Source organism: Peromyscus maniculatus, chromosome 1, assembly GCF_049852395.1.
Source record: "Peromyscus maniculatus bairdii isolate BWxNUB_F1_BW_parent chromosome 1, HU_Pman_BW_mat_3.1, whole genome shotgun sequence".
In the NCBI taxonomy this organism is placed as follows: Eukaryota; Metazoa; Chordata; class Mammalia; order Rodentia; family Cricetidae; genus Peromyscus; species Peromyscus maniculatus.
The window spans coordinates 131,675,850-131,694,482 of record NC_134852.1 but is presented as its reverse complement, the minus strand read 5'-3'; the positions used below and the strand labels follow the sequence as shown (position 1 = coordinate 131,694,482).

Sequence of the window (18,633 nt, the reverse complement as noted above, 5' to 3'; positions counted from 1 at the left end):
GGGCTTATTTCTGGCTGGTGACATTATGATTGAGTTTTATTTTCTACTTTGTGATTTTGCCCATTTTCCAATTTTTCTGCAATGAGCACATATTCTTTCCTTAATCAGAGAATGAGAGAAAGCGACAATAAATGTTACTTTAAGAAAAAAGTAAACGAGGTGCCCCAAGAGTCTGGCAGGCAGGAGAGCAGAGGCTAGCGTTTACTTGTAAGCGAGAGGCTGGAAGCAGGCAAGGAGAGGATTTCTAATGAGGCCAAGAGTCCAGGGAATGTGCCAGAAGGGGCTGTGATTACCATCCGAATCTAACAGCCTTCTTTAGAAATCACTAGGAGCACGGTGTCCTGGGAACACAGGGACAACTGTGTCCTAGGACGCAGTTGGAGAGCAGGGTATGTTGCCCCGGGAGTGGGACTGAGTGCTGCTTGAAGTCTCTGCCCCCACCAAAGGAGCGAGCCAAGCTGGGAACAGCTTGATTAACTGCCGATCTGTGGCCAGTGAATGAAAGTTCAATTAGAACGGGGCTTGCTAATGAAATCCAAAGGCAGGAGCAGGAAGCTGGCAAGAGCAGCCGGTTTCCGGAAGTATAAATCAAAGCCGGAAAAGAGTGGGTGTGGGGGCCACCGGTGAGAACAGAGAGGGCTCCCCTACGCTGTATGGGTAGCCCCCGGAAGAGAGCTCCCTGCAAACCTGGCAAGGACAGACCATGTTCAAGCAGGTAAGCTAGAGCCTTGTTTAGGCTTCAAGCTCATCTCTAAAAGGAGTATGGTGGTACCTTCCTTGATGGGTGAGACTGGCGTGCAGTGAGTCTTCAGCTTGGCTGATGCCGAATGCTTCAAGAGCTGCAGGTGGCATTGCTATGGAGCCAGGCTGGCCTTCAACACTCAATCCTCCTGAGTGCTGTGATGACAGGCATGTGTCCCAGTTGTAGCAATGCATTCTTTATGTATATGATGTCTCTATCACCATTGTGCCTCCATGAGATAAACCCAGTGAGGGTATACACACACGTGTGTGAGTATATGCTGGCGCATGTGTGTGTGTGTAGGTCATAGGTCTCGATGTCATTCCTCAGGCTCTGCCCACTTTTCTTTTCCTTCCTCCCTTCTCCCTCTCCCCCTCTCTTTCTTTTAGATAGGATCTCTCATTGACCTAGAACTCACCAAGCAACCTAGGCTGGCAAGCCCTAAGGATGTTCCTGTCTTTACACCCCCACCCCTAGCCCCCATGCTGGATTACAAGCATGTGTTACCACACCCAGGTTTTTACATGGGTGTTGGAGACTGAACTCAAGTCCTCATACATGCGTGGCAAGAATTGAACTGACTGGACCCACCTCCACAGCTCCAAGATAGACATTTTTATAATAACTTTATTTTCAACTTTTTATTTGCAAATTATTTTAGACATAGAAAAGCTGACCAAGTGGTAGAATGTTCCTGAATGTCCTGGACCTACCTGACTTACACCAACATCAATGTCTTACAAAACTGTAGTTGGATTGTCAAGAACAGACAATAGTCAACTCTGAAGGCTGCAGAGTTGACACAGAGTTCAGCAGGGTTCTCCAAACACCCTTCCTGTCCAGGACGCCACTTGCATTTCATTCTCCTGTCTTCCCAACTTCCTCCATGTGGACGGTCTTTTAGGACCTTGATACTTTGGAGAACTCTTGTCTGTTATGGTGGAGAATGTTTCTCAGTCTGGGCTTGTCTGACATTTCCTCTCGATTAGCTGACATTCTACATCTGGGTAAGAATGGGATGATGCATCCAGCTCAGAATGCCCTACCAGGGATTTGTGATGTTGCCACATCTTTGTAACACATATGAGTTAAGAATTATGGGGGCTCAGTAACTCACAGGAGGTCTGTGAGTTTGTGTCAGGCTTACCATGTAATCCAGGCTGACTTCTAATCATTGATCCTCCTGCTGCAGCGCCTGAGTGCTGGGATCGCAGATGTGCACCTCGATACTTGCCAGGTCCGTGACTATGAACTGCACAGACCACATCTAATGAGCCTGAGTTCCTTTGAAGCAAAACCCCTTATGCTATTCCAGAGTTTACTGCACCCATTCCCAGCAGCAAGAGGGACTAAGGGAGGTTAGACTTGCAGGATTTAAAATGAGGCTTGTCATCACAGCTGTGTTGTGCCTTTTACCCATGAACCTCCCTTAGGGGAGGACATAGAGCTCTGGGGCCACCAATTTGGCAGGGGTAGCATCAGAACTGAGACAGGAAGATCTCAAGTTGAAGGTCTGCCTGAGCTACAGAGTGGATTCAAAGCCAGCCTAGGCAAGTTAGAGAGACCCTGTCTCAAAATAAAAAGTCAAAGGAGGGCGAGGGATACAGCTCAGTAGTAGAGTGCCCGCCCAGCCTGCAGGAGGCCCTAGGCTTAATTCCCAGCATTCTCAAAAAAGAAAGAAAGAACAAGGACCTAAGACGTATGCTTCTTAGGTCAGATGGACACAGGTGAGTGTGGGGGTTTATTTCATGCTTCTTCCACAGGGCAGCTCTACTTGGCTGAGCCAGCTGTGGCCACACATAGGGGTGGTCCTAGTATGGGCAGATTCTCAGTTCATTTGTGAAAGAGGGCCTGGTACTCTGGATTCCCCTGTGAAACAGCCTGGCTCTCAAATATCAGAAACTAAAACAAAAGGAGCACTCCAAATCCGCCAAACAAGACAATCCATTTTGCTGGAGGGGCCTCACGTCTTACCTCTGGGCGGACTGCAAAAACCTGAGGTGGAAGTTCAGAGGATGGAGGAGGAAAAGAGTCTGCAAGACCAGACGTCTCAGCCTGATGTCAGTCACATCGGGACATGCCAGCTGCAGAGGGGCTGGACGTCTGCCCCGATGATTGCTGCAGACAGGTGGACACTGTGGCTAAGACTGCCAGCATCCTACTCTTCCTCTTTGGCTAACCAACTGTTGATGTGTTGGGCTCATCGCCACTTGAGGTCAAAGGCTCTCCTCTGCCTTTGCCTGCAGCTAGTGTGTGATTAGGTTGAAGTCAATGGGGTGTTCTTAGAGTATTGCATAGGCTTTCAAGTCCCCTCACATGAGAAGAACATGTCTGTCTCTCTTCTTCTGCTGGCTCCCTGGAATGTAGATATAGTGGCTAAGTACAAGCGGCCAGTCTTGGGTCATGTGGTGACAAGACTGGAACACCAGGACAGAAGGAGCCTGGGTCCCTGGTGATCACAGAGTCAGCAGCGCGTCCTACATCAGGGCTTGTCATTGAAGGAGGAAAAAAAAATGTAGGCTGGCTGTTCAAGTCACTGATGTTTTGAGGGTTTCTGGTTGCACGCATGTCGAGCCAGAAACATGAAAAGGCCATTTGGTGTGAGAGGGAAGGCTATCTATTTTCTTCCCAAGTGCACTGGGTACCACCAGATATCCATGTTACCAGCTGTGATTAAGCAGATCTCATGAGTGACCCCATGGGGACATCGGGACCCACCCAGGCTACTTAAGTCTGTCTCTCTCCAGGTCAGCTCCAGAAATCTGTCTCCCAGGGGCTCATGAAAGTTTGTGGCCTAGAGGAAGGAATGTTAGGGGTAAGAAAATAGGGTACCAACCATTTGTCTACACCAATTTGCCTAAACTGAACATGGTAGAGTGCCGTACCCAGTACTCTCTATAGGGGAAGCACAGTGGTCCTCTTTAATCCGTGGTTTCACTTTCTGGGGTTTTAGTGAAGAACCATACACTGAAAATACTAAATGGAACATTCCAGAAATAAACAGTCATTAAGTTTTACTTTGTATGCTGTTCTAAGTAGCACAACTAAAATTTCACAACTCGTTTACCCGAGACACAGATCACCCCTGTGTTCAGAGTATCCAATCTGCCTACACTACCCTCCAATCAGTCACTTAGTACCCATCTCAGCTTTCAGGTGGCCATTTGGACAGCAGAGTGCACGTGTTAGGTAAGCCCTTGTTTTATTCAACAATGTTTGGAGATGTCAAAGAGAAACTGTAAAGTGCGTCCTTATCTGGAAATGTAAAAGTACAATAAGATACCTTGAGAATGAGATAGGTAGATAGGTAGATAGGTAGGTAGATAGATAGATAGATAGATAGATAGATAGATAGATAGAACATGCACATAACCTATCACAGTTTCAACAGCTCTATTTTATCAGTAATTATTGATATTTTTTGTCGTTATAACTTGAGCATGTTAGACCTAGTGTAGCAGAGTTGGAGTGAGTGTTTGGGTCACAGAAAAGCCCACGTATATGGACATTTTCCTCCATTTGCCCAAGGGAGGGTTTAACTTATCGTTTTATTTCTGGTGAACATTTGCCAAATTTTCTGCATCTCATTCTGGTAGAAGCCTTTTCCACTTCTGTCTGCTGAACAGCCTTCCTAGAATGGGTATATTTCTTTCAGTAAATATTTTCAGATCCATAGCATTTAGAATAGGATTTCCCAAATCCATCCATTTTGATTATTTTTGTCTCTCTCTTGAGTTTTTTTTTTGATACTGCCATGCCTGAGTGTATCTCAAGAGCTATTCCAAATTAATATGTTGACAGTGTTCTCTCCTATTTAAGAAAGCACTGGCATCTGACAGCCAGGACGGAGGGATGAATGGATAGGCTCGGGATTGTGTTGAGTTTCACTCTAGTTTACTTTTTGAGTTATTTAATTCATAAAGTAATTTGGGAATGATGAGACACAATGATACATATTATAACCAAGTGCATTTATTACTAAATTATAAAACTTTACAGAAAAAGCCTCCAGGCAAGCTGGGGGGAAAGTCATGAAGGTATTTGAACATTCATTTGAGTCAACACATATTCACCAAGTGCCTCAGGCATAGAGAGGTACAGCAAGGGACCGACCGGGTGGCTCTCCTCTTGGAGGGTCCCTTCAGATAAGCCCCTCACACCCAGTGCCAGTTAGAGCTGGCCTTTACTACCAAAGTGATCCTATGACTGAGTGACAGTTTTGTATTCATTTCCTCTCCAAGCCTCAGTTTCTCCATCTGCATAATGAGAGTGACCATTATTCACATTCTAGAGACTAGGGAAGTAGAAGACACGTTTCTATGGGAATCAGTAGAGGAGAGAGAGAGAGAGAGAGAGAGAGAGAGAGAGAGAGAGAGAGAGAGAGAGAGAGAGAGAGAGAGAGAGAGAGACAGACAGACTGACAGACAGAGACAGAGAGAGAGATATGAGAAATTTCAGGGTGGGGTTAGTCTTAGGATTCTCTAAAGAAAAAAATCAGAATAGATGTATGTGTTACAAAGAGGATTTATCAGATTGCCTTGCACAACAGGGATCAGGTAGTCCAACGTGGCAGTCTGCATGCTAGAGAGGTAGAGAAGCCAGTCCTTCCCAGTCCATGAAGTTGGGATGCCGGCCTGAAGCCTGGGGCTCCCTGGAGAGTCACTGATGTTGAGTCCACACTGAAAGGCAGAAGAAGCAGGAGTCTGAGGTCAGCAGACCATGGCATTGTGCACCTCACTAGGAAAAAGGGGCGGGCAGTAGACATTCTCTGCTTTCCTACAGGTTCCTTCCATTTGGGACACCAGCCCATTGGAAGACGCTGCCCACATTCTGGGCCTGTCTATTGACCCTAGCCTCTGTCCCACATGCAGACCTTCTCTGAAACGCCCTTCACAGACATACAGAGGTACATCTCACCACTCCTACCCATCTCTTAATCCAGTCAGGCTGACAACCAAGACCATCGCACTCCAGGAAACAGAGACTGAAAAACACAGAACAGCGAAGACAGATGGCCAAGACAGGGAACTAAGCCAGGGGGGCGTGGAGCCTCCACAGGCGGAGGAGCTGGACTCAGAACTGAGATGACACCTAGAAAAAGGGTGACAGGATGCCAGGGAAGCCTGGGGCAGAGGTGGAAACTGCAGGCTCGGTGGAGCAGGGATGGAGGGTGGGGGTGAAGGGTGAGGGTGTGTGTGGGTATGTGGGTGTGTGTGTGTGTTTTGCCTGGAGGGAGGGGGTTGTCCGGAAGGAGGTGTTTTGGAGGAGGCTTGCAAAGCAAAGCAGCAAGCCCCAACACACCACAGGCAGGTGTTGGATGAAGATACTCCCCTGCGCCCCCTTGTGAGGTGCACCAGGCCATGCTCTGCTGATGTCAGACTCCAGCTTCTTCTGCCTTTCAGTGTGGGAGCAGTTACTGAAGGAGGCCTTCATTGCTTCCTTCCCCTTAAGAGGAAGCATGCATCTGTTGCTGCTGGTGTTCAAGGAAGCCTGGGGCATACTGTATCCCGAGTGACTGTATAGGAAAGAGAAGCTAGCTGAGTCTCTCAGCATTGAGCCCTTTAGTCACTTAAGAAGTGACAAATTAGTTTGCAAGAACTGTCTAGAAATCCCTGGTGGTGGCAGTGCTCACCTATAACCCCAGTGACAGGCTCATGAGTCCCAGGTCAGCCTGGGCTACACAGCCAGACTGTCTCAAAACAAAACAAAACAGTCAATTTCAAAGAAACTAACAGGAAGTCCCGCCAAGAACTGGGCCTGATCCGCGTTGCTTCTCTTTCGAGAGGACTCGGGTTTTCTATGGTGAATGCAGGCATCTGATACTTGCATAACACTCTGTACAAGACCATATGCAGAGTGGACATGGTGGGATGACTTCGTTGCTGTGGTAACTGATGACTGCCAGCGGTGCTGTGTCCTCCATCATCCCTGAGTCTTCATTCATGCCAGGAACTCATTTCCCAACTCTACTTGGCCTGGAAAACTTATCCTTCAGAGGGTAACTCAAGGACACACTCTGCAGGCCGCCTGTCTTCCTTGCCTCTTTTCACATTATAATCACCCTTTTCGATGGCCCCCACTAGATCGTAGGCATTTATGGCGCCAACCTACAGGCCAGTTCCATGCTTCTGACCTAGGTCAGAAATCAAAAAAACTCTGATGAATAGGAGGCACTCCAAGGAATTTAAAAAAGAAACTGAAAAAGAATTTAGTGGTGGTCCAAGAAGCAATGATCAACTCTACCTGTAGGTGGCATAATCGAGCAGGCAGAGCCGAGTGGGGATTGCAACATGGTTTTAGCGTCTTTCGTCCTCCTTGTTATTAAGCAAGTGCCTGAGTTTTTGTGGCTGAATTGAATGCCTTAGATTTACCAAAATGTGGTGCCACGGAGTCCTAAGGAGATTAAGATACTGGCTTTGGGGTCGGACGATCCTACTTTAAACCCAGGCTTTCCTGTTTGCTAGCTGTGAAACTTTCCGTAGCTCACTTCGCTTTTCTGTTCCTCGGGTTTTCCCTCTGAGAAATGGGCAGTAATAGCACCTACGTCTGCCCAAAGATGGAAAAGGAAGATGAGGGGGCATGTCCGCGCAGAGCAAGGTATAGGGGTCTTAGAGGCGATGGGGAGTTAAGAAGGGTCCTGATTGCATCCGCCTTTTACCTGCGCTGCCAGGGGGATGCAGGGGCTGTACCGGGCGTCCCATGCCTGCCCTAGCCTTTCCCGAGTTCATCGAGAGAGGAAACAGGTTTCTGGGGTTTGGAATCTGATTCGGGCGCTTGAAAGGCAGCCTGGGGGCGGTATGCTCCCCAGATCCCGCTGCCTCCCTCCTCCTGTGCTGCAAGCTGCGCTGAGGCTCACAAAGTGGCCCTTTAAATGGTTTTTTATAGCGACATAAAAGCGCCAGCGGGCGGCTGGCCTCCTCCGCGGTGACCTCCGAGCTGGTGGTAAATTGCATCTCTTGGCACAGGCGGCTGCGGGCAGCGCCAGGATCAATAGTGGAGCCCTTGTCTGGTGGAGGGCAGAAAGTAAAGCCGGGCTGCGTGCCTGGGGACCACGAGAGGGGTTCAGGCCAAAGCCCCAGAGGGGTTTGCAGGGACCCAGACAGGCCATATGAGGCTTCCCTGTACCCTGGAGGCTAGCAAAGGGAGGGGGGCTGGGCCTGAGCTCCCAGCAGTAGTTCCGGGGAACTCTGGGGTTACCCAGAATGTTTGTAGTGGGAAGAAATGGAATTGGGATGGATGGGGAAGCTGGTGGATGGGGGCACTGGAACCCCAGTCAGAGGCAGTCTTCTCTACCCTCTTTCTGTTTAGGAGCCAGACAGGAAGGGCTGGAACAGGGGGCAGAAAATCTTGCATGCCAGAACCCTTTAATACATGACTCAGACTTTATTCTAACTGTAATTAGGGGCCACTTCTTTGGGGCTCAATTTCTTCATCTGTGAAATGGAACTATGAGGTGACTTCCCTAAGGTGTTGTTGCTAAAATCCTCTGCTATTCCTACGGCTTGAGGACATGACTAATCTACACCAGCAATCTTTGGCAGCGAGAATCTTCATAGGGAAGCTTAGAGAGGTGGAGCATGTAGTCCTCCATATAGACCAGTTCAAGATGTCGCTCGGGATGATGCTGGCTCTGGTGCCTCAAGCTACACCACGAAGAACCAGCTACTGCACACAAGTGTATTTGGCTTTCACTGCGTTAGAGAAGAGCATGTTGCCAATGTGTTTACAGGTAAATGAGTGTATCGTCATGACCGTAAGTTAGAGGAGGCTAAGGTAACCCAGGGCATCTCATCTGCAGAATCTGATGAACAAAATATCACCAGATGTCCATGCACATGTCGTCCAGGTTATGAGACAGCCCAGATGGAATTTCTAAGCTCTAGATTGTCCTGATCAGGCAACTGGAGAGTGTAAATAAGTTTTCTAGAAAGTTCCAAGATAAAATCATGAGAAGTTGGTCCATGGGGCATTGTTGAGAATAGGGTATTTTACACAAATTTCTCATTGTAAAGACTGGGGTGATAATAGTCACAAATACATGAGGGTGACATAGGTGACCTTGACTTCTACTTTGCATAGGGGTGGGAGGGGTCTTTCATGATCTGTAGATTTCTCTGGAATGGGGGGAGGATGTCTAAATTTTGCTGGGTTTCTTTTTATTTCAATCCCAATATTCTGTTTTTCAATATGACCTGTCATCTCCAGGACCAGAATATACTCTGTGCTGTGGTTTGAATGCTGGTTACCCAGAATTTATGTGTTAGGATCTTAATCACCAAGGCCATGTGTCAGTGGAATTTGGACGTGGATGTCTGTGAAAGAAAATAAGGATTAGATGAAGCCATGAAGATGGATTTCCCCATGATGGCATTAGTGATTTTTTTTATGAATAGGAAGGAAGATCCAAGTTGGCAAGCTTGCTCGGTCTGACCAACAGATGCCCTCCACCATGTTTTGATACACCAAGAAGGCATTTGCTGGACACCAAGGCCATGATCTTGGACTTGACAGTCTCCGGAACTCTGAGCCAAATAAACCTCCATTCTTTACCTGCCAGTAGTATCCAGGTATAGCCACAGAAAACAAACCAGGACATCCTAGTTATATCCACTTCTCTGTCTCTGCTGCCCATCCCTGGTCACGCACCAGCCTCCTCATGCCAGGGGCTGCCTGCTCATCTCTCTACTCACCTGTGCTCTGTGCACCTGAGCCTGAGAGAGCTTTTGGGGGATTCATCACATTGCTTTGGGCTTAGGGCTCTCTCTTAACACTTGAGCAGGGATGTCTGCCATGATGAGCTCTGCAGGCTTTGGCCTTTTGGGGTCTCACTGAGGCTCCCTCCACCCTGTCCCAGAGCTTGCAGTCCATTGTGCGTCCTCCATCACTCTGCTCCCCACGAAGCACAATCACCTTTGCTGCTCAGTCTCAGGAATGATCCTCTCCTGTCACCCGTCTGCCATTGGCACTGTGTTCGAGTCACCTCATCGGAGTGACCCTCACTGATCAGCCTCCGTGAAAAGAGGACCATTGTCATCCTCTGTCCCCTTATTCTGCTTTCTTGTCGTTCTGTCTCTAATTTATTTGTGTATTTATTCATCCTGCATATACTCCCTGTTCTAGTTTGCTTTCTCTGTTGTTGTGATAAACACTGTGCTCCAATACAATTTAGGAGAAGAAAGGGTTTATTTCATCTTACAGGTTACAGTCCATCAGTCGAGAGAAGCCAGGAAAGAAGCTTGAAGCAGGAACCGTGGAGGAATATTGCGCACTGTCTTGCTCTTCGTGACTTGCTCAACCCCCTTTCTTATGTAACCCAGGAGCACCTGTCCAGAGGCAGCACTACCCACAGTCAGCTGGACTCTCCCACATCAGCCATGAATGAAAAAGAAATGCTGCAATTCCTCAAGCGAGGCTCCCTCCTCCTCCTCCTCGGTGGACCTAGCCAGTGTCAAGGTGACAGAAACTAACAGGTACATCCCCTCACATATTCTTCCACCGGGCACCTTGGCTTTCTCTGTCCCTGCTATGTCCTCCGAGCCGAGCAGAATGCCCATAGTAAACATTCAAAATTATCAATTAAGTATGTGAAGACAAAGACAAATCATTATTCGGAGCCTCCCCTAGCCATGGGCTCTGCATAGAACAGACAACTACTGACTTCCTTTTATCATTAATTGAATTCATTCTTTCACAAGTCCATGTATGTGTGTAATGCACCCCGATGGCTCTCACCCCTCCTATCTCCCTCCTTCCCTTGTACACCCCAAGTCTACTAACCTCATTCCCACATTCACGTTCTTTTGTTTGCTTGTGCCCCTCGGCATTTGATCAGGAACCACTCACTCCTTTGAATGACTAAAGGATGCCAAGGTTGGCAACAGCTTTGCGCCATCGTTTGGGTCATAGCTGTGATTCAGTGTTTGCAACATAACGATTTTATTTTGAGTGGTCCTTGAAACCCATGATTTAAAAGAAAAATGTCAGAAACCAATGACAAGACAGAGCCGATCCATAAGGCATCCTGCCCAGCATCCACTTCTTTCCCAGACCACCTCACTGGCTCCAGCATGAGCAAGCTGAGCCAGCAAAGAGCTGGTGGGCGAGAGAAGATCGCCAAGGCTGGGCTAAAACAGAGCATTGGCGCTTGGAGTGTGTGGGCGTGGGGGAGTTCCTGAAAGGACAGACTGTGTAGGTAGACTGTGGAATCAGCATTTCTTAAATGCTACTGCCTGGTCACTACTTACATTTCCTTTCTCCCATGCATGCAAGTGGCCAACTTGGCGTTTGGTTGCTTTGAGAGATAAAGCATTGGGGCTGAGGGCACAAGAATTACCTGAGATTTCTGAAATGGTTGAGGGTAGGCTTGCAGGAGGAAGCAGAGTGGCTCTGAAGACTCGGAGAGAAAGGGAGGTGACCTCCCTTAGCCGGAGTCAAAGGTGTCTGCTGGTTAAATATGGCACACAAGAGACAGCAGCAAATTCGCAAAGCAGTGTGGGGGAAGAAAGACCCCAAGAAGAAATGGGTGCACAGCATATCCAAGTGTGGTGATGCCACACTCTGAACATATCTCTTGCATTCTAAGAGACTGGAACTTCTGCTGGATCTCACAGAGTTGATAATACATCCAAGGCTGCTGTCCTACTATGAACTCAGCCCGTTTGTTTAACCTGCCTTTATGAGAACAACGTAACAACCAACCTTGTTTGCCTTTGATTTCTCATGGAGTCAACTTTTACAATCCAAGATTGCATAGTTGCTCTCTTGTATATTCTTACAAGCCCCTGACTCAGAATAATGCCAGTGAGTCATTAGCTGGAAGCAGCGAATACAGAAGTTGAAAGCAACTTTCTAAACTCTACCATACAGGTCGAAAGCACCCACTTAGGGACACTGGTTAATAAACAATGATGGTCATTGACTGGGTCAGTTGGAGCCAGTCGGTGACTTAACCCCTTGTAGAACTCTGTTAAAGATTTCTGTCAAGTATCTCATTCCTTCTCCATGTGATGTTTCCTATGCTGTTGAATAAATACAGAGTAATGCTTTTGTTAGGGACCAACAGTCACACCACTCACAGACACCATCAGGCAGACACAGAGACACACGCAGACAGAAACACACACACACACACACACACACACACACACACACACACACACACACACACACACACAGCCAGACACACAGCCAGACATAGTCTCAACACATAGACACACACAGAATAACATACACAGGCACACAGGGACGGACAGATACAGAGGCAGGCACAGACTCAGGCTCATACAACAGACAGACAAAGGGCTGAAGACACGGAGAACATGAAATAGAGAGTTCAAAAGAGAGTTCAAATCTGGACTTTCTCTCAGTTAAATGACTCCAAAGGGAAGCGCTTTTATTTCTTTCCTCAACATGACACCGGTGCATTGTTGGTAACTCAGAGTTAACCACTAATGCGCGTCATCTGTGCAACCACGGATATGAGGCCACAGACACCTGGGTTCCAGTCTTACTTGTGTCCCATGCTGTGGGGGAAGTGGCAGACAGAGCCCACAGCTAAGATGAAGGGTATGAACTCTAGGGGACGATTGCTACCAAAGAACCGGTGGTCTGTGACTTGATGTCTGCCATAAGATCCTACAAAGCTAAGCTGAGGGGTGCCCTGAGCAGCAGATGGAAGCCACAATAAGTGTTGTGGGGCTCAGGATTGGGACTAAGCAGACCTGTCCACTTTGGTACACTGGTTTTGGGACACAGAAGCCACTTGCACTCTGTACAGTGCCTGTGGGCTGAGAGTTAAGAGCTGTGAGAATGGGGGGTAGGGTGGGGGGTGGATAGCAACAGCTTCTGGTTGGACAAGGAGATGGCTGTGTCTGTTTCTGGGAGTCTTGGCTGTTGGGGTGTCCTTGAGGCACTCTCCAGATGTTGCTTCTCCCAGACTTCCATCCTCGTGGTAAGGAAGCAGCCCATGTCTAACGATATCGTAGGCACCACCACGCCTTCTTTTATGTAAATACTGCTTGATAAAATAGGTGCGGGCCTGCTGTTGCAAAGAACACTTAGCTCTTAAACACTTGCCTTTCCACTCCATTGGCTTTCCCTATTTATAGCTATTCCAGCAGCGCGGTCTATGGCATATTCATTTCCCGCCAGCTGCTGCTCTCCTCATCTTAGTTTGGAAGGGGGACCTGGAGGTACCTGCACAGGACCACCTGTTTCCTGTGGCCCTGGCCTCTGCTTGGGACAGGAGTCAATAACGACAAGGCAGGGAAGTCTCTGGGCTCTTCCAGTCTGGAAGTAGTCCAGAGCAGATAGCAGACATTCTGTGACTTGGGTTTGTCTGGCTAGAGGTAGTAAGCAGAGTGAACAGAGAGGAGAGAATTTAAGATTCTCTGAAGTAAGAAGTGTGGCAATAACAAGCCATGTAAATACTGTAATGAGGGTGGGGACAGATTAATATTAACACCAATATTAATAGTGATAGTAATGCTGGTAGTTAATCTTTATTGAGCTCTTTCCAATGCACTGAGCAAGGTACTAAAATCTTAAATGCATTATGCATTTAACCTCATCCCAGCCCCACAGGGTAGGCATTGAGTAGGCAGTATTGATCTGAGGGGAGTGTGCTCGGAGGAGGAGAAAGATTGTGGCTGGTAAGTAAAAAGTAAAATGAATTATGTGAGTGACTCAGGAGAAACTCAGCTACATCTTGTCTGTAGAAAGACAAGATGAGGGGAAAGGGCAGGTAAGATTGCAGGGTGTTTTCTGTTCTTTGAATCACAGAGAGTGGATTTTTAAGCAGTAGAACTGATGTCTAAGTAAAGGCTGAATCTGCATAAGCACCACTTCTGGTTGCCCCAGTAACAGGACCCTCAGTTTAGGACAATAATATTATAATTGGAAAATGCAAATGAAGCAAACAGTAATGAGAGGAGTTTTGTGTGGCCTAGTTAGCACCTGCCTTGGGGGAAAGGAGACAGTAGATGAGGGCAGAAGGGAAAACATTTGTGTTATGCTTTAGTTACCTTGAGAGAGTGAGGCACGGTGCATACTTCCAGCTTCTCCCACAGCGTTGAGAAAAAAAAAAAATGGAAAGGGTAATAAATCATGCCCTTGTTGTCCACACTGCCTTGCCCTTTCCTCCACAGCCATAGCCACCTGGGAAAGGATGAAGGTTTGTCTTCCTGGGGATCAGTGTCTGTGACCTTGGTTTTGGCCACTGGAGTCCAGGCCCACCTGGGATCTGAGATGAACACCATGGCCAGGCAGTGACTACATCAATCTGCCATTTAGTTCTTTCTTCCTGTCCTGCTAACTGCAGATGGTGGGCATGCCCTAAAGGAGTCATGGGAGCAGGAGGGGAGTCATCAGTTCTTACTCTTGACACAGCTTTAAAGACAAGGAAACAGGTTCAAAAGGCTAAGCATCATATGTGTGATCAGAATCTAAAAATCTGGTTCCAGTTCAAGTGTGTCATTCACTCTAGCCTCTTAACAAGCTTTTAAAGACTAATAAGATTTAAAGAGGACAAGGAATACATAGTATATTGATGTCCTTGTCACTTAGCTTTATGTCACTGTGTCCAACACACCTAACAGAAGCAACTTAAGGGGGCTGGCATGTAACTAGAGTTTTCCTACCTTGCCCACAGTCAGGACAAATTTCTGTCACCCTCCAGTCCCACAGCCGCTCAGACCCAACCAAGTAAGCACAGAGACTTATGTTGCTTACAAACTGTATGGCCATGGCAGGCTTCTTGCTAACTGTTCTTATAGCTTAAATTAATCCATTTCCATAAATCGATACCTTGCCACGTGGCTCGTGGCTTACTGGCATCTTCATATGCTGCTTGTCATGGCAGTGGCTGGCAGTGACTCCTTCCACCTTCCTGTTCTCTCAATTCTCCTCTCTGTTAGTCCCGCCTATACTTCCTGCCTGGCCACTGGCCAATCAGTGTTTTATTTATTGACCAATCAGAGCAATTTGACATACAGACCATCCCACAGCACTGGCAGGTTTGGGGGTGGGAGATGAGGAAAGAGGTTTCCAAGAAAGGTGTTGAGTTGAATTGGCCTTCAGGTAAGAGGTCTCTCACCACTGCAGCCAGTAGTATGCTGCAAGAGACTTTACAGTCCCACAGACAAAGCAAGGCATGTACTCTTAAAGGTTTCTGAGGGCAAGGGAGGTCCTGCACCATGAGGAAGCAGGCTTTGTTAACATGAGACCACGCTGCGTGACAGAAGGATGCCTGTGATTCCTGGGTGGCAGGTAGGACAGATCTTGGCTCTTTGTGATGGGAGAGATGATGGGGGGCATTGTGGGCAGCCCCTCAGCTCCTCACAGCAGCAACTAGACCAGCCAGGTTCCAACAGAGGAAAGACTTGTTTGGGCTGACTTTCAGTGTTTCAGTCCATCAGGGTGGACAGAAAGGAAGACATGTTGAAGCTGCTTGGGAGGTTGTGGGGACACTTGTGGAGGGGCCTCACATCCTGGATGACTGGGGAGTGCAGCAGAAACTTGGGCCAAAGTGCAACCTTGCCAGGCCTGCCTCTAGAGACCTACTTTCACCAGCTAAGTCTAACCACCTAATGGCTCCACAGCCTCCCAAAATAGTATCACTAGCCAGGATCAAGTATTCAGAACTTTAGCCTGTGGGAGCTACTTCAGATTTCAACCACAAAAAGTCCCCCCAAATGGCCATAGTTCTTTCCATTCTCTGATATTTTCCTTTGTGATGTGACCCTCAAGGTCCTCCCATTAAGAGAAAGAATTTATGTCCCCAGTCCTCCGAGCTAGGCTGGCCATACACTTGGTATGACATGATATCATGATGGTTTATCATTTGTAAGCCCAGGCCTCAGGGACTCTGGTGGGTCTCTGCCCACTTTCTTGGAACCCTGAGCCCAGGCTAGTGTGATGGAGCTGTAGGAAATGTCTGGGGGTAACCCAGGTTACGGGCTGGAGAATGAGGTGTCTCATGAAGTAGTCCTGAGGACAGACAGCACCTCACTATATACAGGAGAGATCAGCAGAGAGCAGTCAAGATCAACAGAACGGTTTCTCCATCCCAGGAACTTAGTGAAATCACAAATGGTTTCTGTTGAAAACTCTCTTAGCTACTTTTCTGTGGCCACGATAAAGTGCTCTGATGAAAGCAACTCAAAGGAGCAAGGGTTTAGTTTCTCCAGTTCCTGGAGGATTCAGTTCACCCTGGTGCAGTAGGCCAGCAGCAGACAGGGAGGACACAAGGGCAGGAACAGGAAGCTGGCTGGTCACATGGCATCCACATCTCAAGAAGCAGAGAGTGAACAGGAAGTGGGGCTGGGATATTAAGCCCCAAGGCTCCCTGTGCAGTGATTCACTTCCTTCCGCTTCCCCTCTCGGATCCCACAACCTTTCCAAACAGTGCCCCAGGTCGTCAAACAGAAGAGACTACTGGAGGACACTTCACATTCGAAACTCTTGGGTACCAATGGTATTTTGTGATTGTTGTTACCTAGCATCATGGTGGCCAAAGGTAGGCGATTCAAAGGTCCGTGGGTTCTCTGTGGTAGAAAGCTGTGCAGTGGAAAATCAGACGCAGAAATCAGCTGATTTCATAGGTCACAGGGGCTCTCAGAACCGGAAGCCTTGTGGGGGCTGTACACTCAGTGAGGGTTAGGGTGGAAATATGAAACGTCCCACGGGCTCCTGTTCTGAAGGCTTTTCCATGCTGATGGTTCTATTTTCAGAGGAAACTTTGGGGGGTGGGACCAAGCTGGAGGAGTAGAACAGTGAGGGGAAACTCCTTGGGGTGTATGTCTCTACTGCTTCCTATTTCTTCTCCACCGTCATGTGAACTGTTTTCTACTCTGGCATGTCCAGGAGAAGCCATTCCTCTCCTAAGTTGCCCATGCCAGGTATATGGATGGTAATGATAAAAACCTAATAGACTGATGGATAGTAAAACAGATATTAATCTAACACCGTCCTCAGAGACATTGCCTTTGGAGAAGGAAAATGACACTGACATTCTGTACTGAGTTGCTCCTTGCAGTGGGAAAGTCACATAGTCAGGGAGGCACACAGCTGAGAACTGGTAGAGAAGGATTGTCACTCAGGCCTGATGGATTCCAACATCACTCTCTTCTTAATCTGGTCCGTGCCGCTTGCTGTATTAGTTACATTTTCCTCTTGAAGTGATAAAATACCCCCCCACCAAAGCATCTCAGGGAAGGAAGGGTTTATTTGGTTTACAGTTTGAGGGTTTAGTCCATCATGGCACGGAAGTCACAGCAGCAGGAGGAGGCAGCTGCTCACGCTGCACCCGAGTCAAGAAGCCGAGAGATGAATGCTGCCACCTGGCTTACTTTTTTCTTATTCAGTCTTGAACCCCAGCTGGAATAATTCCACCCACATTTAGGGTGGGCCTTCCCACTTTGATGAACCCAATCTAGAAACTCCCCCATTGACAGGACTGGAAGTTTGTCTCCCAGGGTGGTTCTATATCCTGCCATGTTGGCAGCTGACCATATGTTATTCTGGCTTCTGTGCTGGTATTGGATCTCCTAGGTTGGTTCAGACAGCGTTTGCCCACAGAGAACTGGAAGTCCATGTGGAATAGCATGTGGTGCTGTGAGATAAATTTGTTTGCAGTGTAACACCCTCAGAAGTGACGGTTCTGGGTTCTGATTATGATGAGTGAGTGACAGTTTTCAGTGACTCCCCTTGAGGTGGGTTTGGCTTTAAGGCAAATGAGTTCATGACCACTTTTCCACTGAGTTCTGGGAATGGCTATGTTCTAGAGTTATAATCGGATTGCAATTTAGTGTGGGATTAAATATCCTCAGCAATGTTGGGTCATCATCTATCTGTTACGGGATATCTTTTGTACAATGTGAAGATGTGTCACTCAGATTGGTTTAATAAAAAGTTAAATTGCCAATACCTAGGCAGGATATGGGGGGGCAGAGAGAATGCTGGGAAGAAGGCAGAGACGTGGAAAGATGGAGAACAAGCAAGACATATAGGAGATGAGGTAACAAGCCATGAACCACATGGCAGCATGTAAACTAATAGAAAAGGGTTGATTTAAGTTATAAGAGCTAGTTAGAAGCAAGGCTAAGCTATTGGCAAAGCTCTGATAATTAATGAGAAGTCTCTGTGTCATTTATTTGGGAGCTGGCTGTCAGGACAGAAAAAGACTCAGTACATCTACCTTTGATTTAGACAAGGCTCACACTCAGTGTTGTGTCCCATTAGCCTCTTCACTGGGCTTTAGGCACCAAGATCTTGGCAGAGCTGGGATCTGAACTGGATAAGGCAGATGGGCACAAAGCCACAATCAGATAGTGACATCCTGGCCAACTGTTCTATGTCTATTCTTTATTTTGAATAGTCAGGCTTTGGTCTTTCATCTGGGACTCTGGACTGGAAATAGAAAGGCATCTTTGGTATGGTTTCTTCATCTGTTTTCTACTTTCCAAAGTAACACCACTTCTTTAATGTGTGCACTCGACAAGTTCTGTGTTACTCTAGGATCCTAGCATCTAAAAATCTGAAGACAGATTCTGACTACACAATACCAGGCAAGTTTCTTCTAGGGGCATCTTAGTTAGGGTTTCTGTTGCTGTGAAGAGACGCCATGACTACAACAACTCTTACAAAGGAAAACATTTAATTGGGTGGCTTACATTTTCAGAGGTTTAGTCCATTATCATCATGCTGTGACATGGTGGCATGCAGGCAGACATGGTGCTAGAGAAGGAGCTGAGAGTCCTACATCTTGACTCTCAGGTGACAGGAAGTGGTCTGAGACACTGAACATGGCTTGAGCATATATGAGACCTCAAAGTCTGCCTCCACAGTGACACACTTCCTCCAACAAAGCCACATGTCCTAATAGTGCCACTCCC

The 18,633-nt window shown here is 47.5% G+C and overlaps 1 long non-coding RNA gene across 1 annotated transcript in view; it reads left to right on the top strand.

Moving 5' to 3' along the window:
- The first annotated feature begins 373 nt into the window (after nucleotides 1-373).
- LOC121831482 (uncharacterized) overlaps nucleotides 374-18,633 on the top strand; it is a 38,831-nt gene continuing 20,571 nt past the window's right edge. Inside the window, exons 1-2 of the long non-coding RNA XR_006074949.2 lie at nucleotides 374-715; nucleotides 10,060-10,212. This is a non-coding gene — a long non-coding RNA (uncharacterized LOC121831482). The remainder of the gene's footprint in view (nucleotides 716-10,059; nucleotides 10,213-18,633) is intronic.